This window comes from Eurosta solidaginis, chromosome 1 (assembly GCF_040869045.1).
Source record: "Eurosta solidaginis isolate ZX-2024a chromosome 1, ASM4086904v1, whole genome shotgun sequence".
Lineage (NCBI taxonomy): Eukaryota > Metazoa > Arthropoda > Insecta > Diptera > Tephritidae > Eurosta > Eurosta solidaginis.
In genome coordinates, this window is record NC_090319.1 from 279,806,480 (window position 1) to 279,828,145 (window position 21,666).

Sequence of the window (21,666 nt, forward strand, 5' to 3'; positions counted from 1 at the left end):
AATGTGAAAGAAATCGAAATCAAACCTTCGAAGTGTTCTGGAAAGCAAAAAAGCATTTGAAAAAGTTCGCTCTCGCCGTACCAGACATCTTTACTGGGTTCCCGGTCATAAAGGGAAAGAAGGTAACGAAAGGTCCGATGAGTTGGCAAAGGAGGATGCAACACTAGCTGAATAGACGATAGACGTACCAATCCATTTGGGATAATTCAAAAGGAGACAAGAGTTGCATATGATCCATCAAGCAGAAAAGCGTGGGCAGAAGCGCGGGGCTGCAAAATTTCTAAGATCATGTGCAAACCCTACGATATTAGACTAACAATGTGTCTCATATCTCTGAAGAGTGAAGACTTAAAGCTCACAATGGGAATACTAACTGGACACTGCCTTTTGGCGTCACATGCTTTTAAGTTAGGCCTCGTCAATAATAGCAGATGTAGGAAGTGCGAGCTGCAGGAAGAAATGGTTTAGCACGTTCTGTGTACGTGTTCTGCGCTCGCCAGGTCAAGGCTCCAGCTATTAGGAGCGGCAGAGTTGCAAGATTCCGAGGCAGAAATGAAGCTGGGTCCTAGAAAACTGCTAGTATTTTCCAAGAGGGCGAAGCCATTCTATAACATATGCCAGGACATACCTGATTGGGGTTCTTCCGTTTGTTCGTCAAAAAAATTCTGGTAACACTATGGATACATTCAGTCTTATTGACCGGCCAGATCAACCTAACCTAAAACTTTTGATATAAGTTGTCAAAATCATAAACATTATTAGAGGACGGGTGTTTGTTTTGCTTTTCAAACAAATTCTTTATACCAAAAGTCATATAGAAAAAATGCTACAGCGATGATAGTCCAGAAATGTTTTGAAACCATCTCGATCGGTGATTCTCAAGTGAAATATTTGATTTGTGATTTTAGTTACAGCATATCCAATAATCTAATGCATAGCTGTGTTTGTTAATGTTCAAATATGAAAGCTGGAGTCTTGAGCGCTATTACGTCAAATTGCAACTCCGTAATGCATGACCACGCTGCAAATATCATTTACGTGTATTTTGTTATTGGTGGAACGTTCAGATGAAAAAAATTTGAAATTTTATTTAATAGTGCAGTTTACGTGACCCCACCAAAAGTTAACGCTGATGCTGACTCTTGATCCAGGCTTTGGAAATTGGTCAAATTTTGTTTGAATTTTCGGTGGAGTTGTGAAAACTACGCCACTACCAAAATGGTATCAGACATATTTCACAGCAAAATGGGATATCATGTTAAGTGTTTATCAGCGCCAAAAATGCACTGAACGAAGCAAATTAGCGCTAATATCCAGACCTAGCCACTACACCACAAGGCAGCGTCTCATCTAGTTTTATGTGCTCTTAAAAAGGATGTTTTCACTTGAAATTTTCCACCAACTGCACAGCAAAAGATCTTTATAATAATGGTCGCCAACAAAAGAACAAAAAAAAAAAAAAAACAATAATATATATTTTATTAAAACAGATAAAGTTTGTACAAAAATCCTTATTTTTTTATTGAATATCTCAAGGCTCAAGCTTTCAAGCTCTCTTTCAGCCGACAGATCAGGTGCTCCTTTCATTTTGTAAAATTTTTATTTCAATTTGCCAGTTATAAGTTAATAAAATGCATTTAAGAAGTATTAAGTATTTTTATATTGAGATTATTTATATATATATTTTTTCTCTTTAAACCCTACATAATTATCAACCAGTGAAAGTTGCTCCCTGCAGCGAATCTGAAAGCTTGGTGTCTTTAAGTAAAACTTCACTTTTCTTTATGTAATCATTTACCTATTCCACCTGGAGAAATAATAATGTAAAATGATTTTTTTGAAATCTGTGCTAAGTGGAAACTTCTGGCAGAAGTCTCCTTCTGCAACAAAGAGACTACGAATTGCTGCAGAATGAATAGGATAGCCTGAGCGAGGGAAATCTAAATTTTTAAGCTCCCAATGTGCTGCCACTCATCCACAAAATAATAGCTCACGCTGTATCTATTTAGAATTAGCACAGAGTCATTCGTGACTTGTTTATACGTTCGTTTAAAACAAAACATACAACAATCACTTTTCCTCAGATCTAGCCGACTTTTTTTTAAATTGTATTTATGATATACGAAAAAACGAAACCATACTTTTGTTTATTTGGTCTCTCTATATTTCAATCGCTACCAATTTGTTTCAACTAAAGCAGATATTTCTACTCCCTTGCGACTAAACATTTTGACCTTGAAAACATTTGGTAATTGCTTGCTGTTTGCGTCTATTCTTAATTACTGCCATTTACTTTGAAAATGAATTTAATTTTGTATTGTTGTAGCAATGCTGATTTGTTTCTACTTGTTGACGCCATTAAAACTTTGTTTTGCTTTTTTCAAAATTACCGGAAGCTATAGCAAACAAATTAACTTAATCTTCTGAGCGAATTTAAAAAATTAAATATCATGTTAAGTTTTTGCTGTTTCATGCAAATCTTTTTTTAAATTTTCTTGTGATTTAATGTTTTCTTCTTTGTATAAGGAAATATTAAACAATTTACTTCTAATATTTGCAGTTTTCTCAATTGTTTCTTGGAGTGACCCCTCATAAATCTGAACATTTTCGCGGTAAAAACAGAAAAATGAATTTCAAACTGAACACTGTAGTTTTCGTTCAATATAACCCACTTCAAACAGATGTTTCGTTATCGGACAGATCTGGCAGTGCGATTTCGCAGACTATTTGAAATTCCTACAGGCTACAAATTTAAAGCCGTTGGACTATTTCATTTGGACCAGTTTGGAGAATGAGGGTTACAAAAATTTACCAGTATAGAGTTGCTAAAGACAACTATGTCCAGTAAAGAGGTGGCACTATGTGGCCAGAACGAAACTCACGCGTAAAGCCTAGAAAGAAGCTGACTACTAAATATTCTGCAGGGGTTGATATTCTCCACTTTGATCTTAACGATTATTTTGCATTGATGCCAGGACAATTTCGAGACTTTTTCGCTTTGTTCAAGTTTGGGGGCATTTAACATCAAATATAAATCGCAGCTTGACGAAAACTTCAGCCCTGCTCTGTGTTCGATTTGTATTTCGAGCAGCCTTGAACAAATAAGTTAAAGATAATTGGAAAATTTCAATACGGTTACTAGAATAGCAAGATACAAACCGTGTGCATTGGATTCAAAATCGATTCGAAATTTGTTGTAAAAACCGAAACAGTTCCGCTTGTTAAGTTATTATTTGCAAGTTTATTAATTCTCTTTAACGAAAGAATTCGGTACTGAGAGCAGAACTGTCGAGCTTCATATTTGTGTATATATATGTACAGCAGCGAACACGAAAATAGCAGTGGTAATTTTTATCGAATTTCCTCAAAAATATTTTTTTATTTTCGATAATTTAAGAAAAAATTTGATGAATTTTGAAACTAAAATTATGCAAACCAATCTCAAAAAGGTTTAACAAAAACTCGAAAACTTGAGAAAATTTTCTCGATTTTTCCAACTTTTTCTTTAGATTTCTCGATTTTTTAAGTATTCACTTTTGTAGCCCAATCAATTTTAGTCGATTAAAGTACAAGTTATAGTTTTCTCAAAACTCGTGTTGATTTTTGATATTTTTTTATGAAGGTTTTATACTTTCTTCCAATCGAAGAACGTGTTTTCCTTTTATATGGAAGAAAATCTGTTACACTCTTCGGAAAACAAAATTGTCAGAAATCTAAACAAGTTTTTAAAGACCTATAATCTTTATTTTGGTGGACTAAAATTTATTGGGTTACAAAACTGCATACTCAAAAAAATTTGAAAATCTTTAAATAAAAATTTCGAAAATTTCATAAAATTTTCTCGAATTTTTGAGTCTTTTCAAAAATGTTTTCGAGATTGGTTTGCATAGTCTCAGTTGCAAAATTATTGACGGTTTTTCTCAAACTATCAAAAATAAAAGAAGGAGAATTTAATTGATGCAATGTGATTAAGCCACTACTTTTTTCATGTTTGCTGCTGTATATAATTTTTTAGTCAGAAGCCATAAAATCCAGTGAGTTTTCCAGATCCGTATCATGCTCAATTATCACGGGAATTCTCTGGATCGTTGAGAGAATTGAGAAGCAAAGGTCTCGATATTTTTGTGAGTTGTGTAAGGTCAAGCAGCGACATCTATTTTTGAAAAAGTAAGGTTTTTTTTTTAACTTTAACCGCACTAAACCTCCTACCGTCTGACCATTTACCCCCCGGTACTACCGTCAAGTATTCCGTCGGGAGGTAGGTTGAGCACTAAGGTCTACATCTGTCGGGGTTACGTTGCTGTACTTAGATAGTCCCGTGGTATAGATAACGCTGGGACTGGCACGCCCTGCTTACTACCTGAATGTGCTTGGCACATACCACTTCTACGAATATTTCCAACCATACCTTAAACACTGTGCATATAGTGCTTGTGGCATGCTTGTGCGTTCGACTACTTGTTTATCTATATATATAAAAGAAATGTACATTTTGATTGTCACTCCATAACTCGAGAACGGATAGAAATATTGCCATGACATTTTTAGGAAAGATACAGGAAGGAGAGATGATGGTTAGTTGATTTTGAAATCCCAAATCGGTTTAGCCATTCTTGAGTTATGATTTTTTTTTAGAAAAAATTCAAAATCTATATATATAGAAGAAAGTGGTGTTAGTTACACTACGCATAACTCAAGAACGGTTGAACCGATTTGGCTGAAAATTGGTGGAGAGGTAGCTTGGAACCAGTGAACGGACATATGATACTTTTTATCCCGTTCTGGCTAGCGTCTTGTGATCAAAACGTGAACCTGGGTAATCCTCGGATGTGTTTGTACAATATGGGTATCAAATGGAAGCTGTTTATGAGTACTTTGTTACTGGGTATTTTTCGTACCCCTGGGTGACTAGGGTCTCGAGATATAGGCCAAAATGTAGACCCGGGCACCCCTAGAATGTGTTTAGACAATATGGATATCAAATGGAAGTTGTTGATGAATGCTTTAGTGCAGGGTAGTTTTCATACCTATTGGTGACTAGGGTCGCGAGATATAGGCCAAAACATGGACCCAGGCACCCCTAGAATGTGTTTATACAATATGGATATCAAATGAAAGCTGTTGATGAGTGCTTTAGTACAGGGTAGTTTTCATACCTATTGGTGACTAGGGTCGCGAGATGTAGGCCAAAACGTGCATCAGGGTAACACTGGGATCTGTTTTTAAATTATTGATATCAAATTGAAGCTGTTGATGTGTGCTTTAGTACAGAGTAAGTTTGATACCGCTGCGTGTCTAGGGTGTCGAGATATAGGCCAAAACGTGGACCCGGATACACCTAGAATGTGTTTTTACATTATGGGTATCAAATTGAAGCTGTTAATGTGTGTTTTAGCACAGAGAAAGTTTTACACCGCTTTGTTAATAGGGTTTCGAGATATAAGCCAAAACATGGACCCGGATACCCCTAGAATGTGTGTGTATTATGGATATCAAATGAAAGCTGTTGCTGAGACCTTTAAAGTAATTTTCATTGTGATATTCGATTTAGTCGCATCAACCTGGCAAAACTGATAAATATGCATGCGAAGCCGAAATAAAGAAATGAATTAATAATACCCACATACCTATTTATATACGTCCTATTCGATTTGGCTGATATTTGGTATATAAATTTGCCTATATTAGTATTTACGAAGGTTTTTTCCGCGAAGTAGACCAGAGACGGACTGGGACTGTGATTAGGACTAAGACTGGGACTGAGACTGAGACTCGGAGTGGGACTCGGACTGGGATTGAGACTCGGAATGGGACTGGAACGAAATAAGTACCACCCTCTGGGACTGGTAATAAGATATTAAGAAGAATGAGAAAAACTTGAGAGAAGAGAAAAGAGAGAAGGAGACTGCGCAAGAGATAGAATGAGACGAAGATGGAGATAGATGAAGCGAAAAATACGGAGGAAGGTGTGAATACAAAGATTAAGAAAAAGTGTAGAGGGTCGAGGGCAGAGTTAGACGGAAAAAGCTTATTAAAATGTATGCAGATAGACCAAATTTAGGGCAGAACAACGTCTGCCGGATCTGCTATACATATATGTATATATAAAAATAAATGTATATATATAAATAGATACATTTTTTTTTTTAATTTCAATAGGTTGGCCGCCTTGGTGTGATTGTAGCGTGCTCCCCCTACCACACCGAAGATCCTGGGATCACGCCCCGGGGAGAGCAACATCAAAATTTTAGAAAGAAGTTTTTGCAATTAGAAGACAATTTTTCTAAGCGGTGTCGCCCCTCGGCAGTGTTTGAAATGCACTCCGAGTGTATTTCTGCCATGAAAAGCTCTCAGTGAAAATTCATGTGCTTTGCATATGCCGTTGGGAGTCGGCATAAAACAAGTAGGTCCCGTCCCTCCAATTTGAAGAAAAAATTTAAAGGAGAACCACGCAAATTGGAAGAGAATCTCGGCCTAAAATCTCTTCGAAGGCTAACGCACCATACATTTTTTTAAGGTTATTAAAGGCAGCGTTGCCAAACTAAAGACGAGAAATTAACAAATTATCTGGCTCACAAATTGAACCAGACTTCTTTCTATCTGGATTTGTCTGGCTCAAATCGGTATTTTGCATTTACTAGCAATTTTTTTTTTATCTGGCTAAGGATATTTGGGACAGGATGATGCTTAGATACTTGTGAACATTCATAGTTAAACAAAGTTATGAAAATTAAATTTGTTTTTTTTTTTTTTAATATTAATTCCTTGAATTTTTAGAATAATTTTTTATATGCTGTTTTTATTGTGAATTCTTAACAAAAGCTTTAAAGAAAATTAGGATTTCTTATTTATATGTAAAAATGTAGTCGGCAGTTCTCTGGCATATCTCAGTCTGTTTTTATTCACTCAAAAAACATTTTCTCTTTGTTCGCCGGTTCACCGTCCAATTGAGCTCTCACCATAAAAACCTCCTCTCTAAAACCTTTTCTGACTTTACCATTTCTGTTTTATAGAGATTGCAGTTGGAATCATTCTGACCTCGAAAATGCTATTGCAATCACCTACTATCACCTGTTTCTATTTTCTGTATTCGTCGTTACTATCACGTGTTGTTAATTGAATGCAGGCAATCAATATTTAAATATAATGAAAAGAACGATCATGCCGTATAAGCGGTATTTAATAAAAGTGGAAGCCAATTAGGTTTATAATTTATTCCAATGCTGACAGTCGTACAATGCCAGCCAGCATCACATCTGCTGTTATTCGAAAACGTCACTTCAAACACATTGACAAATCGCAACAAAGATTTCCTTATACAAAAACACACCACAGAATATTCGAATATGTGGCAGCGATAATAATAAAGCGGCTAATATTGCAGTCTATTTTAATATGAGTGTGAATAAAATTTTATTTGTTAAAATACAGTCGTCAAACAAATTGTTAGCTAATATTGAATTGTTGTTTACAAATTGTAACAAAAGCAGCAATCTTCTGTCATCGTGTTGTGAAAATACAAGTAAAACTAGGAGATATATAAGAGAATCCACCCAGCGGGTTAGGGGGTTAGAATATACCCGCGGTAGGTATGCCTGTCGTAAGAGGCGACTAAAATACCAAATAGATTCAAGGGGTTGTGTAGCGCAACCCTTTCAGGTCAGCGCAATATATAGCTTCTCCAAACCCAATTGTCAACCTCACCTATCCGTGTCGAATCCTGTTTCATTAACAGCCGAGGCTCTGGCGACCCCTAATTCCTCATGGATGTAGGGGATGAGAGGGTGGGATGGCCTAGAGGTTCCCATGTGGTCATAACAAATCGTTCCCGAGATGGTCGGGCTTGGTACTGGAAGGTGCCGGATCTTCATCCGGCAAAGTACCATCAACATCGACAACTCTTCCCAAGCCCTTCGGGGAGTGCCCTTATCGCTACAACAACAACAACAACAACAAGAAAAACAACAATAAGAACACCAAAAACAAGAGAGATAGATGCAAGCTTATAGGTCACGTATAACCAATTCTATTTGAAAATCCTATTTTAAACCAAATTGCCTCTTTGGTTAATGGGGGAGTATGTCACCACAAAGTAAATTTTGTTAAAACTAGTCTAGACAAAGATTAACTAATGGGACACCCTCTGTTTTCAGTTTGAATATTTTAAAGTGTTTCTGCTCTGATAGTAAACTGGAGAGCTTTATAATGAATTTTATTACGATACGAGCAGTTTTTTTAAAAACCCAATTGTAAAAGATTACAGCCATTATGACGTGTGTAGTTGTGGTTTTGCCAATTGATCCAGAACATATAGCCGTCAATGTGCTAACAAAAGCAATAATCTTAAAACAGTTTACATAAATTCAATTTAATGTGCATAAAAATTTATTTTAACATTTGATTCAAGCGAATAGCTCAATGGGCGACATTGCTCGACAATCTCTGAGCAGATTTTGTGAGTTTTTGTGCTGCTGCACTATTAGTTGAATAACTGATTGTAAGTCTCGTAAATATTTGAGTAGCTGTTTATTACTTTTGTGTATCAATAAAACAAGTGAATGGAAATTGAAATACTTGAATGTACCTATGTATGGGACATTCCACGTAGTAAAGTTTAAATTTGACCATATCTCTGAAACTGTTTGTACTAATTGGCATAGAGATGACATATCTGATGGAGAAGAAGTGAGATAAGAACCAGGAGGTACCGTGAAAGGGAGATGAAGGAAAAAGAACAGGAATATGTATAGGAATACAAACAAGAAACATAGAAAGAAGAGCAATTACGAACAATAACAAGAATAATAATAATAAACAGAAATATGAAAATAAAGAACAAGAATAGGAAGGGAATAAATCTAAGAAAAGGATGAGAAAAACAAAAACAAGAACAACGAGAACAAGAACAATAAAAGAATAAGAACAAGAGCAAGAACTAGAACCATAACAAGAACAAGAGCAAAAACGAAAATAAAAACCCAAAATCAGAATAAGAATAAGAACAGAAACGAAACAAGAACACGACGAAGGACAAGAATAAAAACAACAACATAACAAGAACGAGAATAAGAGTAAGGTTAGAAATAATGGAAATAAAAAGAATAACAATAGCAACAACAATAAGAACAAGAATAGAAAGAGGAAATAAATAAAGCGTTGAAACAAGGAAATTGAAGATGATGAGAGCAGCACAATTTCTCAACAACAAAAGGCAAACTCGAATAGTGTTAACCAAAAGCGGTGTGAGGGGGCAAGGGGGGGCATCTTGCACCGGGCGCTACTCACAGGGGGGCGCCAAATGGTCCGCAAAGCAGAACTTCCTGGAAAATTTGTATTTTTATTATAACTGATTTCTGGAAAAAATGTTCCATACTAAAAAGATCATGCATATAACCAGAACACTTGCGACAGGTTGTGGAATAAGTGAAAGCCTATATCTTTTTTCTCATGTTGAACGTTACGATAGGAATTACTAAAAAATGCTTTAACAAAAACTGTCAAACGTGAAGCCGAAATTCGAGACTCTGTGAAGAAGCAATAGAAAAAGCGAAGTATCTTTGTGATAAATGGGATATTGACATAGTAAAACGTGTAAGATGGCGCCACAAAATGCCCGGAGAATCGGCTAGAGATGTTGGTCTTTCCGCAGAATGTGAAATTTCTCGCGTCATGAAAAGTGTTCTCGATCGTCTCCAACAAAAAATACGTACAAGACTTACACGACTAAATTACCTTAATTTTATATTTGGATTTCTCTTGGAAGTTGGAAATTTGTTAAACAGGGATAATAACGATGAAATTGTAAGGACTTGGGTGAATTTTATAATACAGATTTCGATGGAACAGAACTTTGCATCGAAACTAATTTATTTTATTACTAATGTATTATAATCATATTATTAATAAATATGTATTTGAGTATACTCTCAAAAACTTTGTGGAAATGCTAAACCAAAGGATACAAAAAAAATTTTTTTTTTCCATATTTGACCTTTACAAATGCCCTATAAAAAATAAAAATAAAATAGATCGAAAATTTGGTATTAATTTTTTTAGTTCGGTTTTATAGTTTTTTTTTTTAATTTGTACGATTTAACCATGCATGGCCATAATTTGCTCATACCAGCATTTAGCTTACTTACATCATTAGAGATGTTGCAGGTCTTCGCAGCTCGAAGTCCAACTGGCGAATATTAATTTTTGGAAGTTTATTTTTTCCGATACCTTTTTCCTTCACTTTGGCGTTAAGTGAGACATCCCGACTTTGTTTTGATGACATGCAGAGAGCAGCGCACATATACATTTTCCTGTTTATCATCGACAGAACTAGGCGGCGTAGTGTTTTTCCCGTCCGTCCATCTATGGTTCTTATTTTTGTTGTACAAATCCCTCGCCTGGGTTAATAGGCAAAAAAAAGTTGCTATTACAGATTTTTGTTCCACATTACTAATACATGATTTGTGCTATACACTAGGATACATAGAGATAGAAGTTGGGAGAGTAACGCGCATATCCTTCGGAAGTGTGCATTCTTCTTCGGTGATGTCTGCAAAGGCGGGAAATCATGTCTGTTGGCGGGAAATGATATGTGAAGGAAATCACAGACTCTGCGTTCGTGTTGCTCTGGATGCAGATTTCTTCTTATCTACCTTGGAGGCGCAACTACATCAATTAATTGTCTCTTGGTATGCCTCGGTGCTCAAACGTCTTAAGAAGATATTCCGTGCCAGTTCTAAGTGGGAAATTTGGCAGCCCTTCAACTTTCTCCGTTGCAGCGATTTGAGGATTTTGATGCATCTTTGTGCATTGTAGTCAATTTCGGATGCATTTGTATTGAAGTAGAGACTGTGTTCGAACGTCACAACCAAAAGTTTTTGAGGTTCCACAGTGGTAACGTTATGCCATCGAAGTGGCTGTCCAGTTGTTGTGTTATGTGCAAGGTCCACGTCGTGAACAATATGGCCGTATGTACGTTAAATAAGTCCAAGTCCTGTGATGTGAAAGTTTTGAATAAACAAGGGATATAAATATTTATTTTGCTGCATAGTTTTCGTTTTTTTTTTTTGATTCCAATCTGCATTCGCAGAGCCATGAGGATGCGGGATAAAACCAAGTTCCTCCTCTATGCCTTTCAACCCGTCGGGGAACGAAGCTCCCTCCTTTGTTGTCTTTCAACAACGAGGGCAATGTTTGCTATATTTCAGGACGAGGGTGGCAGAGGTATGATGACTTTCCCACCGTTATGACGGCTTTCACACCAAAATGATTACACTTCAACGATTAAGAATGGGGGGTAAATATATTAAAAAAATATTTTAAGACTTCATTGGATTATTAGTTTTTGAATATATAAAATTATATTGTTTTGGTAATATAGGAAGGGGGCGCCAAAAAAATATTTTGCCTCGGGCTCAAGAAAACCTCACTACGCCACCGGTGTTAACATAAACGTAAAACTTTTTCGTTTAATTTTGTTTAAAGCAAAGTTAAAATTTATCATTTACGTAGGACTTAAAAAAGTAACTTTTTGAATTAAAAGGTTCAAGAAAGTTTGGACCAAAAATTTACATACACATTCCCTTGTAAAATTAGAAAAATTTGTTATAAAATTTTGCTCGTAGATAACTTTCGGAGAGCGCTGGCAAATTAAGTTTAACATAACGAGTCGTTTTTTCGTGTGACATAAAAGCATTGATTCACTTCAGCGAGAGAGAGTAAACCTGAGTGTCTTTGTGAAATTTTTGCCATTATCCAGTGTTAAATTTGATTGTCAGTGAATTGACGCAAAGTGTCATGGCATCATACATAATCTGGCCATTAGTTTTAGAATTTATTTTTGGGAATTTCGTCGTGTATTATTGCATTTAAAAGAAAATTCAATTCATTTTTTCTCCGTGGGATGGCTAGAGTGTCTTAAGAATTAAAAAATAAAACCGTGTTGTTGCTATACCAAAATATATATTCAATTACTATTGGAATATGGAATGACCCTTTTGGATACACTGCTTTATTATTGTTTATAAGAGGTATTATCTCAAATCCTATAAGGAAACTGATTTAAATTTTTTATTGTTCATCATAAAACGTAATATTAAAGTATAATAATTTTAAAACAAATTTGAAAGTGTTAATAAATTATTGTTAAAATTGCTATTGTGATGAATTAAAATAAAAAATATACATATATATATAACAAGCAAAAAAGAATATGAGCAAAAACATAGTGAAAAAAATTCACGTGTGATGGATGATAGCTAGTCCAAATCGCTAAATCACGTCAATATTACAAAATACATTTTTTACCACGTGCAACTCGTTCCGCCAAAGCAAATTAAAAGTTTTTTTGTTTGTTATAATATATTTTTGCACATTCATCATTTGATTGATCGCTAATTTTGTTACACCAATGGGTATTCAATTTCTTTTGTTATGCAAATATATCCTTTGCATTTCATGATTATATTTGGTTTTAATAATGTTTTACTCATACAACATTTTTTTATTTTTTTAATTTAAGCCGGAATCAAAGTAAGAGGTTATTTTTATCAAATATAAACGGGTTTCTGATTCTTAAGTGCACATAAATCAATCCTTAATCATTTTGTTGTTATCAAGAGTACCTTTATTTATTGATCGAAACATTTTAAGCCAGTTTTTAAATTTGAATTTATTAAATATTTTGAGAAAAAGATTAGTTTTTTTATCACACAAGTCAGTAAGAAAAATAAGTTTATTTTTAAATGAAAAAAAAAAAAAATAATAATAATAAATAAATAAAAAAAAAAATAATAATAAATAAATAAAAAAAATAATAATAATAAATAAATAAAAAAATAACAATATTAATAAAATAAAAAAAAATAATAAATAAATAAAAAAAGAAAAATAATAAATTATTTTCATTCGGAAGATTTCTTCTTAAATTAATCGCAACAAAAGCACCACTAATGTAATAAAACAAAGAAAAAACAACAAAAAATTCCGGATAACATAATTGATATAAAAAACAAGTAAGGAAGGCTAAGTTCGGGTGTAACCGAACATTACATACTCAGTTGAGAGCTATGGAGACAAAATAAGGGAAAATCACCATGTAGGAAAATGAACCTAGGGTAACCCTGGAATGTGTTGTTTGTACGATATGGGTATCAAATGAAAGGAGCTAATGAGTCTTTTGAAAGGGAGTGGGCCTTAGTTCTATAGGTGGACGCCTTTTCGAGATATCGCCATAAAGGTGGACCAGGGGTGACTCTAGAATTTGTTTGTACGATATGGGTATCAAATGAAAGGTGTTAATGAGTATTTTAAAAGGGAGTGGGCCTTAATTCTATAGGCGGACGGCTTTTCGAGATATCGCCATAAAGGTCGACCAGGGGTGACTCTAGAATTTGTTTGTACGATATGGGTATCAAATGAAAGAAGTTAATGAGTATTTTAAAAGGGAGTGGGCCTTAGTTCTATAGGTGGACGCCTTTTTGAGATATCGCCATAAAGGTGGATCAGGGGTCACACTAGAATTTGTTTGTACGATATGGTATCAAATGAAGGGTGTTAATGAGTATTTTAAAAGGGAGTGGGCCTTAGTTCTATAGGTGGACGCGTTTTCGAGATATCGCCATAAAGGTGGACCAGGGGTGACTCTAGAATATGTTTGTACGACATGGGTATAAAATGAAAGGTGTTAATGAGTTAATTAAAAGGGAGTGGGCCTTAGCTCTATAGGTGGACGCCTTTTCGGGATATCGTTATAATGGTGGACCAGGGGTGACTCTAGAATTTGTTTGTACGATATGGGTATCAAATGAAAGGTGTTAATGAGTATTTGAAAAGGGAGTGGGCCTTAGTTCTATAGGTGTACGCCTTTTCGAGATATCGCCATAAAGGTGGACCAGGGGTGACTCTAGAATTTATTTGTGCGATATGGGTATCAAATAAAAGGTGTTAATTAGTATTTTAAAAGGGAGTGGGCCTTAGTTCTATAGGTGGACGCGTTTTCGAGATATCGCCAGAAAGGTGGACCAGGGGTGACTCTAGAATTTGTTTGTACGACATGGGTATCAAATGAAAGGAGTTAATGAGTATTTTAAAAGGGAGTGGGCCTTAGTTCTATAGGTGGACGCCTTTTCGAGATATCGCCATAAAGGTGGACCAGGGGTGACTCTAGAAATTGTTTGTACGATATGGGTATCAAATGAAAGGAGTTAATGAGTATTTTAAAAGGGAGTGGGCCTTAGTTCTGTAGGTGGACGCCTTTTCGAGATATCGCCATAAAGGTGGACCAGGGGTCACACTAGAATTTGTTTGTACGATATGGGTATCAAATGAAAGGTGTTAATGAGTATTTTAAAAGGAAGTGGATCTTAGTTCTATAGGTGGACGCGTTTTCGAGATATCGCCATAAAGGTGGACCAGGGGTGACTCTAGAATTTGTTTGTACGATATGGGTATCAAATGAAAGGTGTTAATGAGTATTTTAAAAGGGAGTGGGCCTTAGTTCTATAGGTGGACGCCTTTTCGAGATATTGCCATAAATGTGGACCAGGGGTGACTCTAGAATTTGTTTGTACGATATGGGTATCAAATGAAAGGTGTTAATGAGTATTTTAAAAGGGAGTGGGCCTTAGTTCTATGGGTGGACGCCTTTTCGAGATATCGCCATAAAGGTGGACCAGGGGTGACTGTAGAATTTGTTTGTACGATATGGGTATCAAATGAAAGGTTTTAGTGAGTATTTTAAAAGGGAGTGGGCCTTAGTTCTTTGGGTGGACGGCTTTTCGAAATATCGATATAAAGGTGGACCAGGGGTGACTCTAGAATTTGTTTGTACGATATGGGTATCAAATACTCACTATTTTAAAAGGGAGTGGGCCTTAGCTCTATAGGTGGACGCCTTTTCGAGATATCGCCATAAAGGTGGACCAGGGGTGACTTTAGAATTTGTTGACGATATGGGTATCAAACGAAAGGTGCTAATGAGTTTTTTAAAAGGGAGTGGGCCTTAGTTCTATAGGTGGACGCCTTTTCGGGATATCGTTATAAAGGTGGACCAGGGTTGACTCTAGAATGCGTTTGTACGATATGGGTATCAAATGAAAGGTGTTAATGAGTATTTTAAAAGGGAGTGGGCCTTAGTTCTATAGGTGGACGCCTTTTCGAGATATCGCCATAAAGGTGGACCAGGGGTGACTTTAGAATTTGTTTACGATATGGGTATCAAACGAAAGGTGATAATGAGTATTTTAAAAGGGAGTGGGCCTTAGTTCTATAGGTGGACGCCTTTTCGATATATCGCCATAAAGGTGGACCAGGGGTGACTCTAGAATTTGTTTGTACGATATGGGTATCAAATGAAAGGTTTTAATGAGTATTTTAAAAGGGAGTGGGCCTTAGTTCTATAGGTGGACGCCTTTTCGAGATATCGCCATAAAGGTGGACCAGGGGTGACTTTAGAATTTGTTTACGATATGGGTATCAAACGAAAGGTGATAATGAGTATTTTAAAAGGGAGTGGGCCTTAGTTCTATAGGTGGACGCCTTTTCGATATATCGCCATAAATGGGGACCAGGGGTGACTCTATAATGTGTTTGTACAATATGGGTGTCAAATTAAAGGTATTAATAAGAATTTTAAAAGGGCGTTGTGGTAGTTGTATATGTGAAGGCGTTTTCGAGATTTCGACCAAAATGTGGACCAGGGTGACCCAGAACATCATCTGTCGGGTACCGCTAATTTATTTATATATGCAATACCACGAACAGTATTCCTGCCATGATTCCAAGGGCTTTCGATTTCGCCCTGCAGAACTTTTTCATTTTCTTCTACTTACACCCATTTTACAAAGTTTTTTTCTAAAGTTATATTTTGCGTCAATAAACCAATGCAATTACCATGTTTCATCCCTTTATTCGTATTTGGTATAGAATTATGGCATTTTTTTCATTTTTCGTATTTTTCGAAATCGAAAAAGTGGGCGTGGTCATAGTTGGATTTCGTTCATTTTTCATACCAAGATAAAGTGAGTTCAGATAAGTACGTGAACTGAGTTTAGTAAAGGTATATCGATTTTTGCTCAAGTTATCATGTTAACGGCCGAGCGGAAGGACAGACGGTCGACTGTGTATAAAAACTGGGCGTGGCTTCAACCGATTTCGCCAATTTTCACAGAAAACAGTTACCGTCATAGAATCTATGCCCCTACCAAATTTCACAAGGGGTGGTAAATTTTTGTTCGACTTATGGCATTAAAAGTATTCTAGACGAATTAAATGAAAAAGGGCGAAGCTACGTCCATTTTGAAATTTTCTTTTATTTTTGTATTTTGTTGCACCATATCATTACTGGAGTTGAATGTTGACACAATTTACTTATATACTGTAAAGATATAAAATTTTTTGTAAAAATTTCACTTTAAAAAATTTTTTTTTTTAAAGTGGGCGTGGTCGATCTCCGATTTTGCTAATTTTTATTAAGCATACATATAGTAATACAAATAACGTTCCTGCCAAATTTCATCATGATATCTTCAACGACTGCCAAATTACAGCTTGCAAAACTTCTAAATTACCTTCTTTTAAAAGTGGGCGGTGCCACGCCCATTGTCCAAAATTTTACTTGTTTTCTATTCTGCGTCTTAAGTTCAACCCACCTACCAAGTTTCATCGCTTTATCCGTCTTTGGTAATGAATTATCGCACTTTTTCGATTTTTCGAAATTTTCGATATCCTACATACCAAATTTCGTCAAGATACCTCAAATCGTGTTAACGGACGGACGGACGGACATGGCTCAATCAAATTTTTTTTCGATACTGATGATTTTGATATATGGAAGTCTATATCTATCTCGATTCCTTTATACCTGTACAACCAACCGTTATCCAATCAAAGTTAATATACTCTGTGAGCTCTGCTCAACTGAGTACAATAAAATTAAAATCGAATAAACATGGGAAAATAAGATAAAAAAAAATTATTAAAAAAAAAGTTATTACAAAAATAGAAATTAGAATGAAAAAAATAAAAAAAATATATATATATATAGTAATAATAATTGGAGTAATAAGAATAAAAAATATTTACATGTTAAAATAAAAAAAAATAAAAAAAATTACAACTTAATTTGCTTCCATCTTTATCTAAATCTACCACTAGCTCTCCGACTTCACCTACGGAGCCTAATTGCCTTTTATTGGTTCTACCAATTTATTAAAAGGTAAATTGCGAAAATTTGGAAGGGGACCATGTCTCGAAGTAAAATTTGCAAAGATCACTTTTGTTATAAGAAAAGTTCAATGTGTACATCAATATGACCAAAGCTGATAAATCCTCATAGAATACAAATATAAAACCACTGCCTTTTTTAATACCCTGAGATAAAGTCTTTCTTGAGATTAGGCAAAAACAAAAAAACATATAATAATTGGTGGTATATTTGTCTCACTCTCATCCTCTTTGTGTGTAACTCTTGCTCTATCTCTAAACTTCAAAGTATAACCAAAGAGGATAAATACAATAAGAGCCGTCACTCGTTATTTTTTTGGCATTTACTTGATGTATACTGAGAGGTAGTCGCTACTTTTTTTTTGGGCGAGATGTTTATAAACGTTTTCTATACATTTTCGTGGGGTATTTGTGTTTATTTTTCGACTGTATTTAATTAATTTATTTAATTCTCTTTCCAAAGATCACAGTTGCACAAGGGGCCTACACGGCATGGATAAATGCGAGACAATTAAAAATGTCCCTCTCAGAAAACATTCGGCATCAATTTTTTTCAATTTCCACCGAGATACTCGCCACAAAATAACGAGTTACGGCTCTTATTGTATTTATCCTCTTTGGTATAACCAAAGAGTATAAATTATGATAAGAGACGTCACTCGTTACTCGCAGCCATTTGCTCGATGTTTCATAGGAGGTAGTCGCTGTTTTTTTTTTAAGCGTGATGGCAATAAAATGTCTTCTATACATTTTCGTGGGGTATTTGTGTTTATTTTTCCGACTGTATTTAATTAATTAATTCTCTTTCCAAAAATCAGTGTTGCACAAGGTGCCTACACCGCATGGATAAATGCGAGACAATTCAAAAATGTCCCTCTTAGAAAACATTCGGCATACATTTTTTGATTTCCAGCGAGTTACTCGCCACTCGTAGCAGACTGGTGGCTGATATTATATTTATCCTCTTTGGTTATACCAAAAAAATGTATGCCGAATGTTTTCTAAGAGGGACATTTTTGAATTGTCTCGCATTTATCTATGCGGTGTAGACACCTTGTGCAACAGTTATTTTTGGAAAGAGAATTAATTAATTACCCCACGAAAATGTATAGAAGACATTTTATGCACATCTCGCAAAAAAAAAAAAAAAGGACCAGCGACTACCTCTTAGAAAACATCGAGCAAATGGTTGCGAGTAACGAGTGACGTCTCTTTATCATAATTTATCCTCTTTGGTATAACCACATATTTAGCATTTTCTGTTCCACCTTTCAAGTATTTAGATAGAGAGGAGCTCTTACTATTATACTTTTTTTTCTCTCTTTTCCATTCTTAGTCGATATCGCTATATAGTATGTCTCTTTCGCTCCCTATATGACTTACCAACCTGCTACTTGAACATACCTCCGTTTCTTTCCCTCATATATGTATGTTTCTTGAGATTGAAAATTGTTCAATCTCTTTCCTTCCATCTTCCTAAATATTTTTCCCTCACTATATTCTACTTTCTATCTGTTTTGAATCCTTGATATTTTTTATATGTCTGTATTTGGGACAGGCAGGTTTCATCTCTTTCCTTCCATCTTCCTAAATATTTTTCCCTCACTATATTCTACTTTCTATCTGTTTTGGGACAGGCAGACCCTACCCCGGAAATAGAAGGAGATGGATTGAGAATATGAGACGGAGTTAGAGAACGAGAAAGGAAGAGGGGGAGAAAGTCTTCATTGTTGAAAGCAAAAATTTAACTGAGTTAAAAGAAGTTATAAGTCGATAACATTTCAAAAAAAAAAAAAAAAAAAAAAAAAAACAAAAAGAATATCCAACACTGTAATTCACACACACCCGCACACGTTTTCTCAGCCACCAAAACACTTAAACGCTCACATAAAATATCGAAAATGCAATTATTTTGTGATTAAAATAATTTTACAGTAATTTATGAGCCAAAAAACATACAAATAAGCTTAAAGCCTTTGAGTAAAACTTTTTATAGCAAATCGACTTTTGTGCGACGCCCCGCCTCGTTTGTTTCATTTAAGGCGTTGGCTGTTGCCAATAAATGCTTGGCATGCATTTTCATTCGTACTTTCCTCCGATTTTTCTTATTTTTTTTTCGAGTTGGTATTATTGTTTGTTTGAAAATTTTATTATTATTTACTTATTTGGTTAGTTTTTGTTGTCTCGCATGATACTTCATCTACGCAGCCCATCAAAAAGCCCACAGTCAGAAATGTGACTCATCAATGTGGCCAATAATTGTTCGCATAGTGGCTTGTAGTCTTTGTATTGAATTAAGAGTTTGCCTTTAGCGAATTGTTTTTTTTTTTAAGCTAAATATACTTCATTGTAGCTCAACAGTCTTCGCCTGTATGGATTAGAAAAATATTTGAATTAAAATCAAACTTGAGATATGCATGCCTTTAAGTCAAACCACTTTTTTATTCAAATTTATTTAATTCTAAACACTGTAAATTACATTTTAAATTAATACGATAAAAAGATTAAGCGGCAAAAGTCCAACAGCAGCCACCATTAGCCAACTGTCCGACGTACTAGCCATCTTTAGACCTTAATCTTCTTCGTCGCAGATTTGCCTGGCAACCAAAGTTGTCTACTAATATTTGTCGTTGTTGTTATTTATGTCTGCCAACCTCTGCATTTTTGGCTACGTTTGGGCAAAGGCGGCTGAACATCTTTTAACGTTTGCCCAGTTGTTTCATCAATTACAATGAGAGAAAAAGCATTTGAAATAATAAATAATAAAAAAAAAGTATACTTAATGAGTAATTTTTGTACACTTGCGTGCAGATAAAAATTACTCACAGTAAAACAAATAAAAAAAAAAACAAAATTCGGATTTCCGACCGAATAGGTCAAAAAATAAAATAACTTGTTCAAAAAAAAAAAAAAAAAAATAGATGGGCAATTTTTCAAAGAAAACGAAAATTGTGAGTCCAGCTTAAAATGTAACTCCCGTAATAAAAAAATGTTTAATGTAAGACTTTCTTATTTCCCTTTTGATATTAGGGATATTCACAACGGCTATGGTAGCAATGCCCAGTTTTTTCTATTTTTTTCTTATTTTTTATTTTTATATTTTTTAATTCAAATTTTACTTTTTTGTTTTATTTTAATTAAGAGTTTAAAAATACTTCGTTTTTCCTTAAGATATTTTTTAAGATCTCCCTTTAAAATTTGGTTTCATAAAAGCCGACTTTTTTGGATTTTAAATTCCGTTTTTTATTTTTTATTTACTTAGGTTTACAAGTTTGTGAACTTCCATTTCTATATTTTCTGATTTCAAAAATTGTCCAGTTTTTATATTCTTATCTTGGGTTTTAAAATTTTGAACTTTTTCTTATACCTTTAATTTAAAAAAAAAAAATTTAATTTCTTTAATGGGGTTTATGTTAAATTTGTACAAATTAAAATTTTATGGATAAAAGGTCTTATTTCTTTTAAGGGCTTTTCAATTTTTGCGTGCAGAGCTTCAGAATGCCATTTTTGTTTTCAAAATTTTCAAAATCATTTTTGTCATTGGTTTTTGGATTTTATGAATTCATATTTATCTATACCTGTCGTTAAAATCTTAGAATGGTTTCTTCCTTTTCTTATTCTTTGCTTTTTTTTAACCTTTTCTTTATTTTGGACTTCAAAAAAATAAATGAGAATAAAAAATAAAAAACTTTTTGAGCTTTAAATGTTTGGAATTGCTTTGTGGGCTTTACATTTTTTATTAGATTTTATATCTTATTTTTTTCAAATTTTTTTTTATTTTCTATTTTCCTTTAACTTTCTTTTTGTCAGATTTTAAACATTTTAAGCTTATATCCTTTTCAATCCTTTGTCATTCTTGTAGATTTAGTATACTTTTTTTTTGTTTTAATGTCTTGAATTCTTTCTTTATTTGAATTAAATTTTCAACTTTTCAAAGTTTGGGATTGTATTTGAAAAATGTCCCTCTCTTTTGTTCTTGAAGTTTTTGAACTATTTTTTAAATTTCTTTTGATTTGGAATTTTGTGATTTAGTTTTATTTATTTAACAAAAATTTATTTGAGTTAAAATTTTTTAAATGTATTCTTATATTCTTTGATTTTTTTGAACTCTTTTGCGTTATAAATTTTTCGACTTTTCTTTCTGCTTTGAAGTTTATTTAATATTTTCTATATAATTTTATTAATATACATAAAAAAAATTAACAAGTTTGTTACATTTTTTTATTTCGAATTTTAAGGGTTTAAATTTTATAAATTCTTTTTTATAGTATTCTTTTTGCGGGTTTTCACAATTTTTGATCATTTTTTTTGTACTTATATGAATACTTTAACGCTGTTGCAGTAAGTTTTATTTCCCGTATATTTCCTTTTTATTTCATTTATATTGCTTCACTTCACGCGTGCTTACAAAATTTAGTGTGTGCGTTAAGTGTGGTAAGTATTGCT

The 21,666-nt window shown here is 34.2% G+C and overlaps 1 protein-coding gene and 1 long non-coding RNA gene across 12 annotated transcripts in view; both read left to right on the forward strand.

Moving 5' to 3' along the window:
- jvl (javelin-like) overlaps window positions 1–21,666 on the forward strand; it is a 404,687-nt gene that overhangs the window by 257,438 nt on the left and 125,583 nt on the right. The gene's annotated exons all lie outside the window — the stretch shown is intronic.
- On the forward strand, window positions 5,192–20,469 carry LOC137237375 (uncharacterized). Its single transcript, XR_010948925.1, has 2 exons — window positions 5,192–18,782; window positions 18,862–20,469. It is a non-coding gene; the product is annotated as an uncharacterized lncRNA (long non-coding RNA).